Source organism: Phragmites australis, chromosome 1, assembly GCF_958298935.1.
Source record: "Phragmites australis chromosome 1, lpPhrAust1.1, whole genome shotgun sequence".
NCBI lineage: Eukaryota > Viridiplantae > Streptophyta > Magnoliopsida > Poales > Poaceae > Phragmites > Phragmites australis.
Genome location: NC_084921.1, coordinates 3813071 through 3824998, shown reverse-complemented (window position 1 = coordinate 3824998; position 11928 = coordinate 3813071). Strand labels below are relative to the sequence as shown.

Here is an 11928-nt window from a genome sequence, read left to right as displayed (position 1 = left end):
TAAAACAATCTACGTGTTCTCTCGTAAGAATTTTCTTTTTCCAAAGAAAATACCACGCCGATATTCCGCTATAACATAATATTACTCGGCTAGGCAAGCACTCCCCTTTGAAAGAAGTAGTTTAGCGTATACCTTTATCATTTTGACACATCTATTTGAAAACAAACCAAGAGCACCTGAATCTATATATGCTTCAAAGGCTCCAGCAGGCTAGTACACAGCTTTTCTTATGCTTTACTATATACGATGCAAATACAAGCAATCGGTAGGGGAGAAGAAGAAGTGCTTAGAAGCAGGACGCGAGTTTGTACTGGTGGCTTTGATGCAGATGCACCCGCGATGAACTTGGACATACATTAGCGCGGAAATGACAACTCCACATTACTTATACACATGTCTAATCTCATCCGTCTATTTTTACTATTTGATAGTTATTTGTATGTTGGTTCTTTCATTGACTCTATGATTTTTTTTATTTATCCCTCTACTAAAAACTTCACATAAATTAACAGTCATAATAAGCCATACGTGCGCACCCACAGCTAGCGCAGCTCCTGAGACTTGAGAGGGTCTGCCTGACCTGGACTTGAACTCCGGATGGAACTCAACGCTCTCAAAAAACGGGTGCCAAGGCAGCTCCGGCCAGTACTGCAGGATTCGTTCAGTACCCAATATGTATCACAGGTCATATCCAAATGTCTGAAGCGAACTGATGAGTCTGCTAAGCATGTTCTAAGATAAGAGGTGAAAGAGACGACGCTGCAGTGGACTAGTTGCCCAAGTTCATCGTTCACCTCGAGGACGGAGTGGTACGCATTTGGAAAGATTTGTGTATTTTCCAACTATTGTTATTCTGACCTGCATAAATTTGTGCTCCAATGAAATAGGAAAGGAATAGATAGTGTGATAAACTGAATTTTGACAGAGGTACTACGAAAGATGGAAGATACAGTGGATGGAACATACAGGAACATGCAATTGGTCACATGTTCTAGCCCTGTTCATCCACTCATCCAACTTAGGTTCCACAGTTAAGCTGCATATTGCAAATGGAAATGAGAATTTTGTTCCAGAGAATTCTAACGACTAACCGTGCAAGTCCTAAGCATCCCAAAATAACTTCATGACCCTTCATCAGATTTGGTACAAGAAAGATGGAAGGTAGAACACACTTTTAGAAGCGAAGGGACGTGCCAAATATTCGGAACATTGTATAAACTAACAATGCATTCAACCTGAAAACATAGTTTGACGAGTCAATCCAAAACACAGATAAAAACTAAGAATGCTGAAGATTCATATTCCCGTACCGGAACATGGCAAAACTGTGAAAGCTTCTCTTTGGCATTTTTATTCAGAGGCTGCAAATCATAGAATCAAGGCAGCGTACTAATACTATTAAAATTTGATGCTCCGATGGACGTTAAGCGTGTAACTGAAACAAGAGAACAAAAACGATATACTGTTGTGCTACGGCAAGCTGTAACGTTTGCCGTCAATCCAAGCTCTCGGAGGCTTTGAACACTGTGGGTAGGCTTAGTTTTCTGCATTTTTCAGATATAGTAAAATAAATAAGTGTCCCAATATGATTGATTTTCAGGAAAACAAATGTCTTACTGAAAACTGAAAAGCAAACTATAAATATCGATCATGTTCTACCTGTTCCCCAACGATGTCTATAACAGGGACAAGACTGACATTTTTCTTTTTGAAAGTTCACGGTGAGCTAGAGCTTGAGCCGAGTATATATTAAAAAGAAAAACAGAATTAATTTAGTTTATAAGAGAAATCATGCCAAAAAACTTAACAAATGTACGGTTTCAAAGAGAAAAACTGATATTTTACCCCAAAACAACAATACGACCTCACCTCAACAGACGACGCTCACACCAAGAAACACAATCAAACAACAAACAAGATAAATCCAACTCTACTCGCGCGCTAACCACCAAACTCTCCCTCATAACTCAGTTTGGTGGAGCCCTGCTCTCACGATGCAACTCGGTCGGCGGAGCCCTACTCCCACGTGGCACCTCTCCAATACATAAGTCGGCAGCATGTCGCTTCAGAGAAGAGCGTATTGGACCAAATCAATGTTGTGAAGCACCAATCCAGAAAGAAGAGTTGTTGTGAATCGAGGATGTAGGGATAAACCTACAAAAGAAGCCGGTGGATTAGTTGAAGAGAGCAGGGGCTTCTCGAAGTGATGTCTTTAGGAAGCTAATGACATCAATGCCACCGTCGCCAATCCAGACACTCAGACAAGGTTTTCACCTGAAGAAGCATCTAGGATGGAGAAGATGCAAAAATGCCACCTCTAAGGAGGGAATGACGCCTGAGGGTGTCAACGACATTTGCACCGGCAGGCCAGGCAGAGTTTTTGCTCACGTCTCTCCGCCCTGGAAACATGCACAAAAAGTGGTCCAGCCGGCCGAACAAGCACACCAGTGAGGACCCAAACAAGGCCGTCGAACTGAGCGATGGTCATACGGCGAGCAAGAAAGCCATCCGCACCACCACCTAGAAAGCCGCTCAGGGGGGGGGTGTGGCCCGACTCAGTGCAGAAAAATGCAGGTAGGCACGTACCCGTGCCCACTTAAACTGGCGACACCTAGGGCCTACTGGCCGCTAGATCTGCCATGCGTGCCCATGAGAGGACCCCGGAAGGAGGGGCGCAAACCCAGCCTCCCACGGTCGCCGTCCCACCACACCACGAAGCGCGACCACAACCTCTGCAGGAACTGTGCCTATCGGCGACCAAACAGCCGCCACTGCAACCCAGTAGGCCGCGCAGAGAGGGGTGGCTCGGCTTGGCGTAGAACAGCAAGTAGACACAGACCGCAACGACACGCCCGCGGCAACCGATGACACGTCGACCGAAAGTGAACATCCTGATGGCGACAGAGTGCAAGAGCAGGTCAGGATCGTAGACCACCGACATGTCAATGTGGAGTTGGTCAGGACCACCAACCAAACATGTTGGCACCGCTGCCGGATCGATCAGGGACCAACTGGGAGCACACGGGGTCGCCCACCCATCGACCACCGGGGAGCACAACGGAGGCGCAAAACCACAGCGAGCAAACCGCCAGGACATAGATCCGACAGGCGGGAGGCTCGATCCGACCAACCCGGGGCGGATCCGGTGAGAGGATCACGACTCAGCAAGCACCACACGACGGAGAAGGATCCACCAGTAGGGGAGGAGAAAGGAGGAGGGGAGAGAAGAAAAGGAAAGGAAAAGATAGGAGGAGGGGGGCCGCCGCCGCTGGACAAGACTGATATGTACCAAACAAAAATTGTTAGGCCCTGAAAACAAGAGGTAGCCAATTAGTCCAAGCAACTATCTGCAAATCGCCAAGCCACCGAAAATCTAGACAAGAATGTCACCAGCTCGATGTGAAAACTGGCTCAGCACTTCGATAAATGGCCTCGAGTCGATATCTCCTGCATAATTAAGGATAATTTTCATTTCTCAAATGAACATTGTAAGAGTTAATAAAGCTCTCATTATCGAAAAACCAAATGACCCGGAAATTGTATCCAAATTCGCAAACCTATTGTTCCTCCTAACTCAATGATACAAGCATCAGGGCGGGCCTTCTTTTCCATCAACAGGTATCAATGCGACGCGCTTGATCCATTCTTGTATCGCATCCGTAATGTGAGATACAACCTTACGAGGTTCAGAAAAAGACGTATAACAACTTCCATGAGAATTCTGTATATATGACAGTGCAGCAACTACGATAGGTACTTCATGAGTACCGACAAACCTGAACTGTTTCCCTAGATAATCACCTCTTCTCTCCTTATCTATCACATAGTGCAAGAATAATAGGAGGACACGCCACATCTGAGAAAACCGATAAGAAATCTGCACACGGGGCAATTTGCATAGAACATGACAGGTTCAGTGCCTGATAGATCTTGCCGGCTGTTTGTCTCCGGTTAATTCAGCAACCAAGAATCTCTCGTAGTTTCCAAGATTGATGTCGACCTACAATACTATGATTTATCATCCTGGAAGAGCAGAAAACCTCGTTCTTATCGAATTTTTGTGGATTAGCATCACTCAAGAAAGCATTCATCCAAAAATATATCGCCACTACAGTAACTTGTCTAACTGATGCCATGACAGGAGTATTGTAGTAGCACGGAGCCACAGGTTGATGTTGCTCTTTACCTCGCTGCCATTGTTCAAAACAAAGACCTCCCCGTGCACAAAAGGAGATATCTTTCCAGCATTAGTGTTTAAATATGGATCTGCATGCATGCATGTTAACAGAACAGGAACTGGTAGGTGAATATGACACTAGTAATCAGAGAAAAGCATGTGAAATAAATCACATGTGTCACCAAGTACAGGGAAAAATTGGCAATTAAAAGGCTTCAAGCAACATTTAGCTAAAAAATGGAGAAAGCAAAATTTTCGTTGGAAAAAAACAGTTCTGAACAAGGAAATTTAATTTTCCGCGGTAGGCATAGTGACAAAGTAGAACCGAATACATTGTAACTTGGAGCGGCAAAATCCAAAATTAGACAATATACGTGATCGTATTTACCGAAATAGATAACATATCGTCGTATTTACAATTTAAGCATCTATATTCGGTACCTCATTTACCGAAAGCTGACTTTCGGTACACCGTACGTCGAAAAAACACGGACCCGGCTATATTCGGCACACGAGGTACCGAATATGACATATTCGGTACACGAGGTACCGAATATGACATACTTGGCACCTCATATGCCGAAAATCAGGTGTATTCAACACATGAGGTGCCAAATATGGGGCTACAGTGCCGTATTCGGCACCTCATGTGCCGAATATGGTCTGTGCCGGCTACGGACACTTTGATGCTGCCATTTTATACCGGAACCTCATGTATCGGTACAGGCCATATTCAGCATATTCGGCACCTCATGTGCCGAATACACCTGATTTTCGGCATATGAGGTGCCGAATATGGGCTACAGTGCCATATTTGGTACCTCGTGTGACAAATACACTTTATTTTCAGCATATAATGTGCTGAATATGTGTTACAGTGTCATATTCTGCACTTCGTGTGCCGAACATGGCTAGGCTCGCGTTTTTTGATGTACGGTGTACCGAAAGTTAGTTTTCGGTAAATGATGTGTCGAATTACTACGTGAAAAAAATTATTAATTATGGGTGATAACCAGTATTAGTGACGGGTTCCGTACTCGTCACTCTTATCATGTCATTAGTGACAAGTCATAACCGTGATTCGTCACTAATATTCAATTATTAGTGACGGGTCATAATCGTGATCTGTCACTATTGACTGAACATTAGTGACGGGCTGTAATATTGACTCGTCACTAATAACCGATGAATATTTTTCATATTTTTTAGATACGAAAAAAGTCAAAAAAAATTACCCGAGCCATCCCAACGCAGACCCATCCTATATGCTTCACAAGCCACATTTTTCCTTGCGTTCCATAGGAATCGAACTCGCGACCTCCTCCTCACGTGTGTACCCACCTTACTAACTCTACTATCACATAGTTGTGATAGAAACCCGATATTTTATTATTTTAAATTTCTTTGCCGAAAGTCATTAGTGACGTGTCATAACTATGACCTGTTACTAATGACTAATTTTGTCAAATTTCGTCGAGGGTTATAATTTGATACGTGACCTGGAGTGCATTCGGTAAAACGGGTATAACTTTTGCATACGGACTATAATTTTGACGTTTTTTTACTCTACGGATATCTAAAAGAAGTTACATCTGTTTCTCTCCAACTTTATCGGGTTCGGAGAATTTTTTGAGGCCAAAAACGGCTTGGAAGATTGAGTTCTCGCCCCAGAGGTTTCTGCACCGTTTTTGAAACGCGCATTTGTGTCCATATCCGCCACACCTTACATCAAACTTGAGCAGAAATATACAATGGTTTCTATTCTAATACTGCTGATGTGAGAAAAAATAAGAGAAAAATAAAATAAAAATAAAAAATATTTGCGAATACCGTCGTTAGTGACTGGAGTTGTTCATTAGTTATAGATTACAAGTTGATCCGTCACTAATGACTGACCTAGGACGATCCATCACTGATGACCTTATCATTAGTGACAGGCTACAACTTAATCCATCACTATTATCATCAGTGATGGGTCTATATCTGATCTCGATTAGAAGGGACATTAGTGACGCATCTTTATTAGACCCGTCACTAATAATGTGATGTCTTATTTGTTAGTTTCTTACATAGTACGGATATTAAAATTATAAATACAATTATATGTTATCTATTTCGACAAATACGATCGTGTATATTATTTAATTTTAGATTTTCATCTAGATGAGATCCCTACTTCATCATTCATCATTGATGTGTCAGGTTAGATCCATATGTTAATGATAAAATTACGGTAACATTAAAATTGAAATCAGGAATCCCGATCCGTAACATCTCACTGAACAAACAGCATCACTGTAAGTTTGATGTGATAATCAATAGGTAAACAGGACACCTAAACCCCCTAACACTGTAGATGGTGCATTCAGAAAAACAGATAAGACAAAGCAATCACAGCAAAGAGCTAGGAGTGAAGTGCCAGAAGAGATCGAAGTAGATGGATAAGAAAGACATGGAAGAAATTGCCAATCCTGATGAAGGTGACGCGCAAGCCGCAGGCCTTGAGGACGACGCCGATGTTGCTGGCGGCGACGCTCTTCCCTAGCGCCCGCTCAGGACGCCGCCAGTCACCACCAAGTACTTCATCTTCTCCACACGAGACGACCAAAATATGCTGCATGCCGGATCAAAACTTTCAGAGCTCGCTTCTCTGATGAAACGAATGGATCACACGCGACTGATGACTCGTTACTTTATATGAGCTGGATAGGATCCTACTTCAAAGATTAGCATGCAGGAATGGCAAGATGATCAGTTCATACGCTGGCAGGATTTATGTGGAAGAAGAAGCGGAGAATTGGAGGTTGGTAGGGGCACGAACTGGACTCGGGAGTGGCGCGGTTTGAACACGAAAATTATGTTATGCGGATGTATGAATTATCACGACGATTTGTTTACATTAAAATTTATGTTAAAAGAGTAAATAAAAATTCTAAAATAGATTAAAAAAATGAAGAAATAGATAAATATTAAATATGAGAAATAAACGGTGCATGCGTGTGCAAGAACACGTGGGTTGTATTTTCAGATGAGGTTTAAGACGGTGAGGGTCTGAATACCGGATTAAAATCCTCTGACCTGAGCCGTGTGAAGTTAAATATACACAGTAAACTGAGTCTGGGTGAACACTACTTTGCAGTCGGTTACTGTAGTGCAGTTACTGTTCTTTAGTACTGTAGCACGATTTCACTGTTTATTAAATACTGTGACACCAAATCTAAACTATTCAACCTTTGTTCATGTGACTCAGACTCACTTGAAGTCACCTAATGAGTGAAGTCTGTTGTGTTTTTTTTGTCTGAATAGCTGTCGGATTTCAATCCAAGGATCTATATTCTATCCCCTTCTTTCTCCTCCGATCGAGACGCACGACTCGAGAGGCTCGCTGCTCCCCGTCGCCGCCATCTGCGTCGCCCCCGACGCCCGCCGGCGAGCCCCTCGTATTGTATTACTCCACGTACGTACGGCGTTAGATCCGAGCTATCCCCTCCTCGTACGCTGCAGTAAGGAGCAGGAGTTGGAGGACGGCATGGCCGGCAACCAGGAGCAGGACCGGCTCCTCCTCGCCGTCGCCTCCCGCTTCCCTCTCCCAAACGGTATGTATTGCTTCACACTGCTGCATCACCAACGCAATCCACACAGATGAGACTGAGATGGGATCAGAGCCGCAGGCTGCAGATTCTCCTATGGCACAGCGGGCTTCCGCGCCGACGGCACCACCATGGCGCCCGCCGTCTGCCGCGCCGGCATCCTGGCCGCGCTCCGCTCCATCAAGCTCTCCGGAGCCGCCGTAGGCCTCGTCATCACCGCCTCCCACAACCGCGTCGGTGACAACGGCGTCAAGATCGCCGATCCCGACGGCGGCATGATGGCCCAGCACTGGGAGCCCTTCGCCGACGCCCTCCTTCAGGTAAGGGATCAATCCGCTTCTACTCCTCATCTTCGTTGTACTAGGTAATTAAGATGCAGGATCCGTTGCACAAACTGACTCTCACACAAATAAATACTAGCACTTGTTTTGAGGAGTAACAAATCATACTAATGCTTGAGGGAGCATCCAAATCCCATTCAACAACCAAACGAATGGCTGTTATTTTCTGCCTTTTATGCAAATGTAAGAGATACCATTTCTTCTCTTCACAGCTGGTGCTTCGGTTTGCGAAGGACGAGGGGATTCCACTGGGAGGACACCACACAGCGCAAGTGCTGCTTGGCAGAGATACCAGACCAACTGGAGAGTACCTCCTCAATGCCGCACTGCAGGTATACCATGTCGATCCGTTTCTCCACTCCCTTTCTTTTGTACATATAACAGTTAATTTGCAAGTTCAACCTGATTGGAGCAATCACTCACTTTCACCAAGGGGATAAATGCGATAGTTGGTGCACGCGCAATTGATATGGGAATTTTGACCACTCCTCAACTTCATTGGATGGTCCGGAGCAAAAACAAAGCCATCAAGGCTTCCGAGTCAGATTATTTTACATAACTTATCCACTCGTTCAGGTTCTTTTCTACTCATTTCCCTGCTGCTTTTGGCTCTGGAGAGCTACTAGTGAGTTCTCCAATGAGTTTCTAACATCAAATTCCGTCAGGTGTTTGTTGGAATTAGTACCAAAAGATAAAGGTGGGGATGATCTAGGCAAGAAACTAATTGCGGATGGAGCAAATGGTATTGGTGGGGTGAAGCTTGAACAAATAAAGACGGAGCTTTCAGGCCTAAATATTATTATTGTGAGGAATTCAGGTAAGGAAGGAGAAGGGATACTTAATCACATGTGTGGTGCAGACTTTGTTCAAAAAGAGAGTTACTCCTCATGGGTTTAGCCCTGATGATGTTGGTGTCAGGTGAGATGAGCGGATGTTACTCATGCTTGATGCTTGTCTATCATTGTTTTTTTTTTAGTCAACCTACCATTTCCTTCTAGCATTTCAGGTGTGCTAGTTTGGATGGTGATGCTGATCGCCTCGTCTACTTCTGTGTGTCATCCGCTAGCAACAATAGTGTTGACCTTGTTGATGGTGATAAGATACTATCTCTTTTTGCCCTATTTATTACTGGTGGTCAAGAAAACAAACTATTGCCTGCAAGACTTGGCATAGTCCAGACAGCTTATGCAAATGGGGCATCGACAAAATTTCTCAAGAGCCTTGGCCTTGAAGTGGTATTCACTCCAACAGGAGTGAAATATCTGCACAAAAGAGCTTTGGAGTATGACATCGGTATCTATTTCGAAGCCAACGGACATGGGATTTTGCTATTCTCGGAGGACTTTATCTCTCAACTAGAGTCATTAAGCAACGAGCTCTCTTCTCAAGCTGCCCCTAGTAAACTCTTACTATTGGTTCTTGCTCCTTATCGTTTTGTTTGATGTGCTTGTATGAGTTATTATGTTGGTGTGCTGATCATAATGATCTTCCTAGGTTCAGCACAATATCAAGCTGCAATGAGATTGATGGCAGCAACTCAGCTGATCAATCAGTCAGTAGGTGATGCTCTGAGTGGTTTGCTTTTAGTGGAGGCTATTTTGCAATATAAGGGATGGTCATTTCAGAACTGGTGTGAGCTATACAGAGATTTACCCAGTAGACAGCTGAAGGTAAGCTGTTCTTTTCGGTTAATCTTATGTTCACTGTAGTTCTTTTTTACTTTTTAGTTATCTTATGTTCACTGGAGATGATAGAATTTATAAATATTTCACTTCTTTTTTTTTCATTCAACTACTTGTCTCTCGTGGAAGGACTTTAGTATACTTATACTGAGATAATGGGAAAGCCATGTGCTCATAATGCAATTACTTAACTCTGTTCGTGTTTTTCAGGTGAAAGTTATAGATTGAAGTGCTGTCGGCACAACAGACGCCGAAACAAAAGTTAGTCAACCTTCTAATTTGCAAGAATTGATAGATATGGAGACCGGTAAGAACCAACTTAATCTTAGCATGCAGTGTGATGGTTCTGTTTTGTACTGTTAAAGTCTAGTTTACCTCGTGTTAATGTGATTGTTATTCAAATTGTGACGTCACTGCAACCAACTATTCCCACGGGCGATGCTTTGCGCGTCCATCTGGGACAGGAGATGTGGTACCGGTGTATGCAGAGGCATCTACACAGGCGGCAGCTGATAGTCTCGCAAAATCTGTGGTGCACCATGTTGAACGCCTTCTTGGATAACCATTTGCAGTCTTGTTTGCGATTTTGACTCAACTAAATTTTCTAGGATTATCCCATTTGTGTTTAGTTTGTTACTTTGACCTCCTGTGGGTCAAAACTTTAGAATTTCACGGTCGATATGCCAATGGCAGATATCAATTGGTTATTGTCTCAAAACATCATAAAAGATTTGAAGAACTGCAGAATTATTCGGGTGCAACACTCATGCTTCCTGACGGAATTTGCACAGATGTATCATTGTTGCTGCAAACTACAATATCCTGGACCCGACATTTATCAGATCACAAAAAGAAATGGAGAGCCGTTATCTCAAAGCACTACAGCTGGTTGCCCTCTCAACATTTGCCAGCAGAACTAAGTACTTAACAAGACGGCACTGTCTTGGTTGATTCACTGGATAGAGAGAGAATCGGAAGAGCCAGAGCCTAGCTTCAGGTTTATATCTTTTATTATTGGCACCTGTTTGTGCAGTGAGGTTTTTTTAGTTGCCTGCTCTAACTTGTTGGAACCTAATATCTCTTTCAGGCCATAATCAGTGGCCCTTTTTATGCTCAACAGCGTAATGTACTAATGTTGGCGTTTGCTAACAAGCAGGACATGATATGCTCAGACACGTTCTCTCTGGAACAAGTATTTTATATTGTGGGTTTTTTATAATAGCACTTGTGTAGTTTTGCCTTGTAAGGTCCTGTTAATTTTAGATTATAAAAGCTGGCTTGTGATCAAAATCTAAAAACTGAAATAAACAGTTGAATTGTAAAAGCTGGATTCTGATTATAATCTAAAAGCTGAAACAAACAGCTGTTTAGAAAAGCTGAATTATTACAATCTAACACACGGATTGTAACAATCCATAATCTAGTTTTTTACAACCTAGCTTCTTACAATTTACAATCTATAAACTACTTTTCACAATCTACTATTGAAACAAACAGGACCTAATTCTTCCCGTCACGCTACATGCAGCATAGAACAGAACAGCTAGTGTTCCGAGATCTCCAAGAAACAACCGTGAACTGTCAGTCCACACATATGGGCTTGGAGGTGGTGATGGGACAGAAATGCATGCCGATCTGGACGACTGGACCAGAGGAAATGCCAAAGCAACCAGTCTAAACACGCCAGGTCTCGATGTTAACATGTCGGCCTCATGGGCACCGGGCCCACGTGTTGGCAGGAAAAAGTACAGAGAACAACGAACTAAACGGTCAACAACGTGGGGTGCTATTTGGACTGCAAAGAATTACTGTACTACAAAACACAATAATAGAAGAAAAATGAACACAGGATCAAACGCAGAAAAATTGCAAAACACAAAACAAAACTACGGAAACGATTGTTTGGGCGAAGCGCAGAAAAAAGGAGAATAAAGATAGGAAATTTCCAGGGGTTGACTCGTGTTAGATTTCCTCCAAAATTATTTCTTCCGAAATTCCAAATATATCACGCAGAAATTTCATAAGATTATAAGATGCTCAATCCTTTGTTCCAGATCACCATATGGTGACCAATTACAGTGAAACTTCACCAATGACTCAAATCCTGCAAGTTCCTCCGTGAATTATTCTATATTGCG

At 43.1% G+C, this 11928-nt stretch overlaps 2 pseudogenes; one reads left to right on the top strand and one right to left on the bottom strand.

Annotated features, from left to right (window-relative positions):
* Positions 1-1018: 1018 nt before the first annotated feature.
* LOC133930354 (uncharacterized) lies at positions 1019-6763 on the bottom strand (annotated as a pseudogene).
* Positions 6764-7448: 685 nt separating this feature from the next.
* LOC133922260 (phosphoacetylglucosamine mutase-like) lies at positions 7449-11002 on the top strand (annotated as a pseudogene).
* Positions 11003-11928: the final 926 nt, after the last annotated feature.